This window comes from Fukomys damarensis, unplaced genomic scaffold, assembly GCF_012274545.1.
Source record: "Fukomys damarensis isolate Sample0158 unplaced genomic scaffold, DMR_v1.0_HiC HiC_scaffold_118, whole genome shotgun sequence".
NCBI classification, from domain to species: Eukaryota; Metazoa; Chordata; class Mammalia; order Rodentia; family Bathyergidae; genus Fukomys; species Fukomys damarensis.
In genome coordinates this window covers 352,221-365,058 of record NW_022901030.1, presented here as the reverse complement: position 1 = coordinate 365,058, position 12,838 = coordinate 352,221, and the positions used below count along the sequence as shown (strand labels likewise).

At 36.8% G+C, this 12,838-nt stretch overlaps 1 pseudogene; it reads left to right on the top strand.

The window, feature by feature from the left end:
* The first annotated feature begins 320 nt into the window (after nucleotides 1-320).
* On the top strand, nucleotides 321-2,380 carry LOC104861323 (annotated as a pseudogene).
* The last annotated feature ends 10,458 nt before the right edge of the window (nucleotides 2,381-12,838 follow it).

Sequence of the window (12,838 nt, the reverse complement as noted above, 5' to 3'; positions counted from 1 at the left end):
TTCCTGGCCCCAAAATGTGAGCTGAACAAATTTCTCCATTTTTTCCTTTGATAAGTGCCTGTCTCTCTAGTGCCACAATTCACATTACTGAAGGAATTCAGGAGGACTCTAAAAGATTTAGACATTCTGCTGGAATAGGACCCAACTCACTCTAATTGCTCGTCATAGCTATATCTTGCTTAAGAATTTTGTACAGCTTATTTCTCATCAGCACCTGTCCAAAGGACTGGTAAATAAAGACAGATCCCAGTCCTGGATACTCTGTAAATCCTCATTGGAGATTCACTTCTCAGCAATGGAGGCTGAAATTCTTACTAAACTTAGACTCAGTAAACTCCTTCAGGCCTTCAAATGGACCCAGTAAGTCGAGAAAAAGTGAAGGACTTCAAGAACAAAAAGAAAATCTCTATGGCACTAGCAACCTTCATTTTTATCAGCAGGAAGGAATATGCCAACAACCAGCATGATACCCATTATGTAAATGGGAGTTCACAGCCAAATGTTAGTTCACAGTTCAGGCTATGGTACTTGTTTGTTAGACTGGATGTTATGGATGAAGGCCTGTCACTTGAAAACTTGAAAGGATTTATTGAAATAATAATTCCAAGCTGCTTCTGTTGGAAATAGTATAGAGTGAGAACCACTACAGGCAGGTTATGCAGCAAGTCCTTAATATTATTTCTCTTCTGTGGAAACTCTAAACATGATGAAACCCATAAATTGGAGTCATGCCTTTGAAAGAATTATCTTATTGATTTCAAACACCATTTTAGTCATTTTCCATATGCCTTAAAAGAAATAACCAAGCACAGAAGAAAAGAAACAAACAAAATCACCAAGAAGTGCACAGTTCTCTCTAATAAAATAAATCATCTCTTACTGAATTTAATAATGTCTGATATCATGGTCTCCTTGGCAAATACCTCAACTTTGCAGAAAGCTTCCAGTTGGATAGAAATGATAAGGAAATTTGTGATAGAGATTCTTGTAGATGGCTCTGGGTTAAATAGGAAGCTGCTGGACAGATTGCTTGTGGTATCCTGGAGGGTAATGCAGATACAACCAGATAGGATACAGAGACTCTCGGTTTATAGGTTGTATCAGCAGAGAGGCCTTCTCCTCCCAGTATGGACTTTGTTATTAAACTTCTCCAGTGAAATCTACCAGAAGGAAGAACTGAAGTTTTACAGACTCAGATATTGTAGTAAAGTATTGGCTGGCTGGTTTACCATTGCTACTTGCTCATCTTGGCTCCCTGAGCTCTTCACCCAGCTCACTGATATCATTCATACTGCTGCAGCCCAGGCAAATAAAGAATGACTAAAAAAAGTTTACAAGCTCCTTCACTCTGAATTTATGACCCACAAGAAGGTACCTGGTGGTTCTCCCTGCAGAGTCTCAGCATCAGTCGGTTCTGCTTATGTGTTTTCTACCCAGCCTGCCTGCTGATTTGCTTTCTTATGTCATTGCTGTATTATGGGAAGACTCCATTCAAGTTTGGCTACCATGCCTATTGAGATATTATGTATGAGAGCATCATTTTCTGGATGGAAGTATTCAGTTAAAGACTGGTTGATGAGTGATGTGGACTATTTCAGCTTATTTTCTACATTTACAGGGTTTTCAAGAGGAGTTGATTTTGCTTCAAAGCCTTTGAGGAGTTCCTCATTTTGTCCAGGCACAGCTTTCTCCTATGCTTCTCTACCTTACACACTTGAATCAATTTTTGCACCATTGGGATGTAGCAGAGACAGTTTGTCACAGCTTATTGGTTATCTTGCCTGAAGTCAAAGCTTTGATATCCTGCAAAGTGCCATCAGAAAGCAACTGGTTGCATTAACTATAATTCCCGACAACACAGCCAGCTGTGTTTTTTGTGTTAACTGTAAAGCTCCTGGATCAAACATGTGTAGTTAGTGAAAGCCTACTGCCCTTTGTGGCTTATTGCTGCTACACTCTTCTGTATTTTCTGCTTGCTCTAAAGAAAAGGGAACCTGCGCATCTAAGAACTGGGGGTCGGGGGACAAGCTGTGGGTCTGTGTCTCCATCCTGGCTTTTTGGCCCAAGTTCTCAGGCTGACGCTATAGAACCTGTGGGTGAACAGAGTTGGGCTGGAGAAGATGCCTGTTACTGGCCAGATGCTTTGCCTGCTATTTCAGCACGCTCCTCTCAGGACTCACATGTTAACCAATGTTATCTTGGTGCAGCAGATCATCAAGAATATCACTACAATAAAGAGTGGTGGTGTTTAGGAGCTCTCTTCAGCATGTATATCACTGGGCATCCCCAAGGGACTGCCCAATATTCCTAGTGTCTAAAAATCCTTAATAAATGCTACCAGACTGACTTCAACAACACATTAAGCTGTCATATACCATGACCAAGTAGAATTTATCCCTAGGATATACAAATATGTTTCATCATATGTAAATCAGTTAAAGTAATGCAGCACATTACCAGAATTAATTATTACAAATATATAATTAAAGATATAAAGAAGAAAAAAATCATTGGATAAAATTCAATACTCTTTCAAAGTAGATATTCTCAACTAACAAGAAATAGTAGGAGAGTACCTCAACATAGTAAAGACCATATATGAAAACGCTAAAGACTGGGAGCTATTTTTCTAATTCTAGTAATAAAGGAAAAATGCTCATTCATACCACTTCTATTGAACACAGTACTAGGTGTTCTAGTAGAGCAAATATACAAGAAAAAGAAATAAAAGACATCCAAATCAGGAAGGAAAAAGTAAAATTATCTTTGCAGGTCACATGGAGAAAATCCTAGACTCTAACCAAAGAAACCTTTGTTAAACTCATAAGTGAATTCAGTGAAGTGAAAAAACACAAAATCAACATTAAAAAAACAATTGTAAAATCAACTGTAAATGGTGGTGGCCAGTACTCCCAGCACTTGGAAGGCTGAGGCAGAAGGATCACCATGAGTTTGAAGTCAACCTAGCTAGGCTACATAATTCAAGGCAAGCCTGAACTGCACATTGAGACTCTGTCTCAAAAACAAAAAGAAACAAAAATCCACTGTATTTCTATACACAATATCTGAAATATCTGAAAAAGAAAATCAGTTAATCCCAGTACTCAGGAGGCAGAGGCAGGAGGATCACAGTGAGTTCAAAGATAGCCTAGGCTACATAGTGAGTTCAGGAACAGCCTAAACTAGAAAGCAAGACCCTATCTCAAAAAACCAAAAACAGAATGGGGATTTAGCTCAGTGGCACTGCATCTGCCTGGCAAGCTCAAGGTCCTGAGTTTGATCCCCGGTACAAAAAAAAGTCAATTAAAGACTTCAACCTAAGAATTGAAACTAAAACTCTTTGAAGAAAATATATAAGAAAAGGTCAATGACATTGAGATGAGCAACAATTCTTGAATAAGATATCAAGAGCCAAGCAACAAGAGCAAAAATAGACAAAGTGGGATTATGCCCAACAAGAAACTTATGCACTATAAAGCAAACGATTTAATAGAAGCAGATATTTGCATGTGGTACATCTAATAATGGATTAATATTCAAAACATAGGAGGAGGTCTTCCAACTTACTAGGGACCACAGTAACAACAACCCAACTCTAATGAGCCAATTTTAAAAATAGGCTGAGAACTTGAATACTCATTCTCCAAACAAGATAGATGCACATACAATGAACAGGGAGAGGAAAAGGTGCTGAACATCACTAGTCGTCAGGAAAATGCAAATCAAACTCATAATATCACCTCACACCTGAGTGAAGATGGCTGCTATCAGGGCCAAAGATAAGTGTTGGCCAGGAAATGGAAAACTAGAACCCTTGTACACTATTGGTGAAAATATGATATGGTGCAGGCACTTAGTAAGTGAGTATAGCAGTGACTCAAGAAAGAGATAAAGGAATATAAGGGAATGGCCCCACCTTACACAAGAGAGCTGACCTGCACCTGAGGAGCGGCACCCCTCCACCAGGTGAGAGAGCACACCTAAACTGGAGGAATGGTGCCCCAAGCCTCTGTGAGAGACCAACCTAGAGCAGCTCCCCACCTCTGCACAACAGACCTACACAAGAGGAATGGTGGCCACCCCTGGGGAAGTACAGCATGGGGAAGCAGAGGCAAAGACTGACCAACGGACTAACCCTGGAAGAGGACAGCACCAGGGGAAAGAATGAAGCATCCAGGACCCATGATGGTTGACATTAAATCCAACGGCCCACTTAAACCCATACCTTGCAGCCTACATCCAGCAGAAAACAGAAGGCTGATTGTGTTCCCCATCTAGCAACAGGAGAAAGGACACACCTTGGCTTGAATGGTAACCACAGTTTAGGTTGAACAAAGAGGGGCCTCTAGTCCAAGGAGTGTCCCTCAAAGATGCATAAGACCTAAAATTAGGCACAGGAAATCATGACTGGATGGGTCCCAAGATTACAAATTGTGGAAGGAAATCACTCATTCAATATCACAAGTTTTCTAAGACTCACTCTTTTTTGTTCTTTGGTTTTTGCATTATTTTATTTTTCCTTAATCTGGTTGGAGGGGTTGGGGGATTTTTCCCCCACTTTTTTCTTTTTCTCTTCTTTTAATTTCTTCTTCTTTTTTGGCCTTTTATCTTTTTCACTTCCAAGTTTTTTTCTCTTCATTCTTTTCTTTCTTTTATCTCCTGATTTTGCTGTTTATCTTTGTGCTTCTTTTTTATCATTCTTTCCAGCAGCTGTTCTCTATCACTATTAACTTCCTTTTACTCTTCTATAGGACCCCATCTTACTTTTCTCTCCCCCTTCTCATATCCCATTGATTAATTTTTAAAATTCTGCTTTTTTCATTCTCTACTCTCCCACTCATTTATCTTTACTAGTATAACTACTAAGCATTATTAATCTTTAGATGAATAATTTACACTATTGCTGTTGATAGTAGAGATACATTTGTTCCATTTAGTAGACATTAATCGCAGGTCAATAGTAGGTCAACCTTTGGTTTGTGTTAGTGTTCATACTTAAAGATCTATTTTCTGTGGGCAAGCATGGTATTTTATTGGTCCTTAGGGTTTGCTGATACTTATTTTCTGTTGAATGCTATAGTTGATACTGATTTTGTTATTATTGCCAAGATGACATAGCTGTTGGTATTCACTGGTTTTCCTGGGGTCATCAGATTGCCTTGGAGTCATTAACAATACTTTGGCCTATTATGGGAGAACTGGGTAAAACATACTTTGTCAAATATACTGCAAAATCCCATCTCAAGTAAATGGAGGTGTTTGGATTCTGGGACAGAGGCAAAGGCCAGTAAGCCACACCCAAAGGATACAGCTAAAAAAGTAGAAATATCAAAGAGGTCTCCATATAGAAACATAGCATTCTACTACAACCAACCCTCAAGCCTCAACATAAAAACAAACAAAAATAGAAACATAAGAAGACAAGCCAACAAAATGCCTCCAGAAGCTCTTAACTCCCACAAAGCTGATCTATAGGGTATGAGAGGGGAGGAAAACAAAAACCTCTTACTTATTCAAAATTGCATCAGAAGAGATAAGAAAACATATCAATAAAGCATGTGGTGAACACATAGAAGATATAAATAATAAAATAGTGGACCAATTAAGTAAAATCAAGAGTGAGTTTGAAGAAATCTCTTAATAAAAAGATTGCAAGAGTTCAACAAACAATGCAAAACATACATGACTAGCACAGAAAAGAATTAGAGTCCATAAAAGGGCTCCAAAAGGAAATTCAGAAGATTAAAAATTCTATTGAAAGTATAGGCAGCAGAAATGACCAATGTGAGGACAGTTTCAGGACTAAAAGCCAAGGCCGTTGTTGTTAACCAATTAATGAGAGATACCTCCAAAACAAAAGAACATGAAAAAATGGATCCAGCACCTCCTAGATAATTTAAAGAAGAATAAGAGCAATTGTAATTAGTAAAAAAAAATCAGATGATAGCACAAATGGAATAAACAACAGTTGACTAAAATAATAGCTGAAAACTTTTTCAATAAGGTAAAAATCTAATGTATGGTTAAGTGAGGCATATAGAACCCCAAATATTCACAATCAGAAAAGAACCTCTCCATGACACACAGTATCCCAAAAGTCCAACATAAGAACAGAATCTTATAAGGTTAGAGAAAAGCAATGAATCGCTTACAAAGGAAAACATTAAAATTACAGCACCGGGGCAGGGGATTTAGCTCAGTGGTTCTGGCACCTGCCTTGCAAGCACAATGACCCGAATTCGTTCCCCGGTATCAAAAAAAATTAAAATAAAAAAATAAAATAAAATTACAGCACCCTTTTCAACACAAACCTTAAAAGCCAAGAGAGCTTGGAGTAATATGCTTCAAGCACTAAAAGAAAACAACTTTCAAACCAGGCTGAATATCCTGCAAAAACTATCTTTCAAAATTGGTTAAATAAGGTACTTTCATGATAACACCTAAAGAAATGACCACCAAACCAGCACTCCAAAAAATTCTCAAGGATACCCTAGAAGGAGACAATGGACTAACAATAACAAAAAAAGTCTAATAGAATGAATACATCAAGAAGAGTGAAAAATTAAGTAGAAGGGAGAGACAAGGAATCGGCAACATAAGAATAAGGCAATGGCGTGAGTAAGTCAATACCTATCAGTAATAACTCAATGTGAATGGCTTCAATTCCCCAATTAAAGGATAGGCTCAATGGATCAAGAAACAAACGAACATATGCTGTATACAACAACTGTAACCTGAACAGAAACTCATTGGCTAAAAATCAAAGGATGGAAAACAACAGTCCATACAACAGGAATCACCCCCAAAAAGGCAGAGATAATTATATTATATTCAAAGTGGTCTTGAAGAAAAAAATGATCAGAAGAAGGAAAGAAGGCAAGTACATATTGATTAATGGAACAGTCCAAAAGAAAGAGGTGACAATTATTACCATATAGGCACCAGAGTACAGTGCACCCAACTTGTAAAATGTACTGATGGAGCAGGGGATTCAGCTCAGGTACACAGCGGCTGACTTACAAGGGCAAGGTCCTGAGTTCAATCCCTGGTACAAAAAAAAAAAAATTACTAATGGCCATCTGAGATCAGATAAACATACTGGGGACCGCAGTATTCCGCTATAACAAACAGATCAATGACAAGCAAATCAACAAAGAAATACCAAAATTGCCCAAAACCTTCAAACAAAAGGACTTAATAGTTATCTACCGAGTTCACCCAACAACAGAATATATTCTTTTTAGCAGCACATGAGATTTACTCCAAAATAGACCACATATTAGCCAATAACTAAAGTAAATATAAATATTGATTTTATAATGTGTATATTATCAGACCACAGTGAAATGAAGTTAGAAATCAACAATGAAAGAAAATAAACAAATTATTCAAATGCATGAAAACTAAAAAATGCACTCTTAAACACTTCAGGTAAACAGTTTACAGAAGAAATTAAGGAAAAAGTAAGACAGTTTCTAAAGCTATATAATAAGTCTAGTAAGAGAGGAAAGTTTGTAGCTGTGAATGTCTACATCACAAAAACAGAAAGCCAAAATAAATGACCTAACTATGCACCTCAAGGTCCTAAAAAAACAAGAATAATGCAAACTCAAAGCTTGTACACGGAAGGAAATTTTAAACACAAGAGCTGAAACCAATGAAATTAAGACAAAAAAAAGAAAAAGAAAAAGAATAAGTGTAAGAATTGGCTCTTCAAAAAAAAATAAACAGAATAGACAACCCTTTAGCCAATCTAACCAAAAACAGAAGAGAAAAGCCCAAACCAATGCATTTAGAAATAAAACAAAGTGAAACCACAATGGACACAGCTGAAATAAAAAACACTCTTGGGCCAGGAATTTAGCTCAGTAGTGCCTCCGCCTGCCTTGGAAGCGCAAAGACCCAAGTTCCATCCCTGGTACCAAAACTAAAAAACACTTTTAACAACTGCTTCACAAATCTATGTGCAGATTCAGAAGAGAATTCAGAAGAGATGGATGGATTCCCAGGTGTGTGTGTGTGTGTGTGTGTGTGTGTGTGTGTGTGTGTGTGTGTGCGTGTGTATGATTTAGTAAAATTGAACCAAGAAGATTTTAAAACCCTGAATACTCCAACAATAGGCAATGAAATTGGAACAATAGTAATTAACCTGCCAAGAAAATCTCAGATCCTTACCAGGCATAGTGATGCACTCCTGCAGTCCCAGCACCTGTGAGGCTGAGGCAGGACGATTGCCACAAATTTCAGGCCAGCCTTAACTACCTAGTGAGTCTAGGGCCAGCCTGAACTACACAGTGAGACACTGTCTCAAAAAAAATTCAGATTCAGATACATTCACTGCTGAGTTCTACAAAAGCTTGGAGAAGATCTTAACACCAGTAGTCATCAAGATTTTCAATGAAATTGAAAGGGAAGGAATACTCCCAAGTCATTGCTGAAAGCTACAATTACCTGATTCTAAAACCAGACAAAAACTCAACCAAAAAGAATTATAAACTAATCATTTTAATGAATATAGACACAAAAATCTTCAACAAGATATTGGCAAACAGCATGCAATAAATCATCAAAGAGATCACACACGGTGACCAAGACAGCTTTATCACAGGAATATAAGGATTGCTCAATATATGAAAATCAATAAATGTAATCACATAAACCGAAATAAGGACAAAAATCACATGATCATCTCAATACAAGCAGAAAAAGCCCTCAACAAAAATTCGACATCTTTTTATGATAAACACTGAGGAAACAGTAGAAACAGAAGGAATTGATCCCAATCTGATACAAGTATTGTATGACAAACCCACTGACATCATATTAAATAAAGAAAAACTGAAAGATTTTCCTCTAAAATTAGGAACAAAATAAAGATTCCATTGTCAACACTTCTGTTCAACATAGTACTTGAAACATTACCAAGAGCAACTAGGCTAGAAAAAGAAATAAAGGGGATATGATAGAAAAGTATGAGGTCAAAGTATCATAATTTGCAGAAGATGTGATCCTTTACATAGAAAATCCGAAAAAATCTACCAAGAGATCCTTAGAATTAATAATCAAATTCAGTAATGTAGCAGGACACAAAATCTACACACAAGAATCAATAGCATTCCTGGGCCAGAGATTTAGCACAGTGATACTATGCCTCCCTTGCAAAGCACAAGGTCCTGAGTTCAATTTCTATTACAAAAAAACCATATGTGTGTGTGTGTGTGTGTGTGTCTGTGTATGTGTGGCATTCCTATATACTAATAATGAACTGAGAAATAAATTAGGGGGGAAATATCATTCAGACTAGCACCAAGAAAAATTAAATACTTAGGAATTAATCTAATGAAAGCTGCAGAACTCTGAAAAAATGATATCAAAGAGAACATCAAAAAATTGAAAGATGGATAGGCAGAAACCATATAATGAAAATGGCCATACTTTCAAAATTGAAATACAGATTTAACACAATCCCAATCAAAATTTCAACAGCATTCTTCATAAAAGTGGAGAAAACAATTCTAAAAATTCATATAGAACTAAAAGAGACCCAGAAGAGCAAAGGGGTGGGAGATATCACCATCCCAGACCCGAAGTTACAAAGCTACTGTAATAAAAACAGCATGGTACTGTCACAAAAACAGACATAAGTACAAATGGAACAGAGTAGAATGATACAGAAACAACCTCAAGTATATTCAACTACTTGACTTTTGAATGAAGAGGCCAAAAACATACACTGAGGAAAAATAGCCTCTTTTTAAAAATGGTGTTGGGGGCCGGGGATTTAGCTCAGCCATTCAGTGACCTGCCTTGCAAGTGCAACGACCCGAGTTCAATCCCCAGTACCAAAAAACCAAAAAAACAAAATAAAAATGGTGTTGGGAAGACTGGCTATCTACATATGGAAGATTGAATCTAGACATATGTCTTTCACCATGTACTAAACTAAAACCAAAATGGATCAAAAAACTGAATATTAAAACAGGAACACATAACCTGGGGCAAGGCCGAATAGCTAAAACTCTTGAAGTGCTAGGTATAAGCAAAGATTTTCTAAACAGAACCCCAGTTGCACAGGAAGTAGTTCTGAGAATCAACACATTGGATAACATCAAATTTAAAAAGCTTCTGCACAGCAAAAGAAACAACTAACATGGTAAATAGGCAACCTACAGGATGGGAGCCAGCTATTCCTCAGACAAAAGACTCATACATAGGACATAATTAACTCAACAAATTAGATGCCCCCAAAATAAAGGACCAAGTACAAATTTGGCAAGTGAAATGAATAGAACTTCATAGAAGAAGTACGAATGGCCAATGAACACATGAAGAGATGTTCAATATCACTGCCTTAGAAAAATACACATTCAAACAACACTGAGATTCCAGTTTTACCCCAGAAAGAATGGCCATCATCAAGAAATCAGATAATAACATATGCTGGCAAAGCTGTGGGGAAATGGAACCCTCCACATTGCTGTTGGGAACGGAAAGTAGTAAAACAGCACTATGGAAATTAGTGTCGAGATTCCCAAAAACACAAATTAGAAATTTCATTTTACCCAGAGATTCCCCTATTAGCTATCGTCCCAAAAGAGTTACATAAATGTATCTTATTACTGTGATGAGGGCATACCCAAGTTTATAAATCACAAGTCATAATAGCTAAATCTTGGAAGTGGCCTGTGTATTCACCAACAGATGATTGGAGTAGCATGGGCATGGAGGCACATGCCCGTAATCCCAGAACTTGGGAGGCTGAGATGGGAGAATAGTCACAAGTTTGAAGCCAGGCTGGGCTACAAAGTGAGTTTGTACTAGTTAGTGAGAACCTGTCTCAAAACAAACAAATACTGGGATCAAGAAAAATGTGGTATTTACACACAGTGTAAATTTACACACACACTCTGCCATAAAGAAAGATAAACTTGAGTCATCTGTAGGAAAATGGATGCATCTTGAGGCCATAATTTTAAGTGAAATACATCAGACACAAGCTTACATATCACATGGTTTCTACAAGGGTAAAAATAAGTAGCAAAGTAAAAATAGCAAGTAGTGAGATAGAGTTTTCTCACAAAGGGAGTAAATCAAGAGATGGAGGAAGTGGGAGGGGGGTGAGGGATAAGGGATAAAAAAATGAATTCGGATATGTTGTGTACATGTACCAACGCCACACAAGAATGTAAACATTATGTACTACAAATGTACAAATAAAAGGGGGAAGGGGATCAAGAGATGGATGTGGGGGAAGGGAAGGAAATGGGATGAAAACAGAATGAAGATGTGTTATATACACGTACCAGCTTCCCACAAGGAATGTAACCATTATACGTTGAATTCATATATTAATAATAAAAAGCATACAGAAATCTTATCCCTTTATGTGTGTTCTCACTTCATCTTCTGTGTGTTCATTTACCACTCCTGTATTTTCCCGATGATTCCTCAGCCTATTTTCATTAAGTATCCTTTGTTGTGGATAGCTGCTTTGATTTACATTGCTTTTTTATTATGGTGAGAAAAAATGTAGTATTTTATTAATATGCATACATGCAAATACTGTTTTGTTGTTTTGTATAGAATAAAACATGTCTATTTTTTAACAGATGTTCCACTCAGAAATGATGAAGCTGAAACTACACTAACTGAGGTAAGGGAAATTGGAAGAGAACTTCTAGTAATTATTTTAGAAAAGGATAGAATATTTGTAACTGAATAAATAGTTACAGATAGGAAGAAAAAACACCCAAGGAGTTACTCGGTTGTTTCATTGCTATTTCTGTTATGGCACTATCTATATTATTCCTCACATTTTTTAAGTTAACACTCTAGGAAAAGAGGTATCAGCATAAAACAGCAACATGTAAGAATGCATAAGGAGATAGGAAACAAAAGGTATTGAAGAAAGAGAAGGGAGAATAAGAAAAGAGCATAAAGTTGTGCATAAGATCATTGAAATAGATGACAGACTTAACTATACTTGTGAATATTTCTTATCAAAATCTTTTATCATTTTCTAAACTTTGCCCATGGAATAATATTATATATGTTATACTAAAAATCAGCAAAAATGGAATTCAATTAATACAATTTGCTATTTACCTAACTTAATAGGAGATACTCATTCCATTTACCACTAAATCCTCATGAATCAAACCAACAAAGAATAAACAGTTTTTCTGTACTGTTTGACAAATATAATGATTCCCATGCTTGAGTCAATTACTCTCAAATGCCTCAAATGCCTAAGAGAGTAAAAATGTTCCATAAAAAATTGGTCATGACATTAAGTTTATGTTTACCATGAAGTAGGCAGCTTTACTCTGCCACACCCTAACACCTTGCTGTTTCTGCCTTGAAGCCATCTACCATGGACTGAAACCTCTGAAACCATGAGCCAAGTGAACTTCTCTTTTAAATGGTATATGTCAGATGTTTTGTCCCAGCAATGAAAAGCCTGCTGATACATACATGTTTCATTTAGTTTTTTATTTGATTTATTTTCAATTTTTTCTGTTCAATTCTTTCAGAGTGATCTTTCAAATGATAGAAGGTAAACTGTTTTAAAGGGGATTTGGGAAAAGTCGAGCAAAACTGAACAAAACAAAAAGCAAATAACCAAAATGACAGGTTTAGAAATGCAAGATGTATTTTTAAAATTCACGCTTAGACACTATTGGTCAGAGGAGAGGAAATATATTGGAAAATACGGAGAGAATTGCAGAGGTAGTTTAGTTACTGTGAAAGGGCGATAAATGTCAGCCAGAGTAGAAAGCCACTGAAGATATAAGGAAAGGTCATGTTGTTAGCTGTTTAATTTTAATGAAATTTTTTA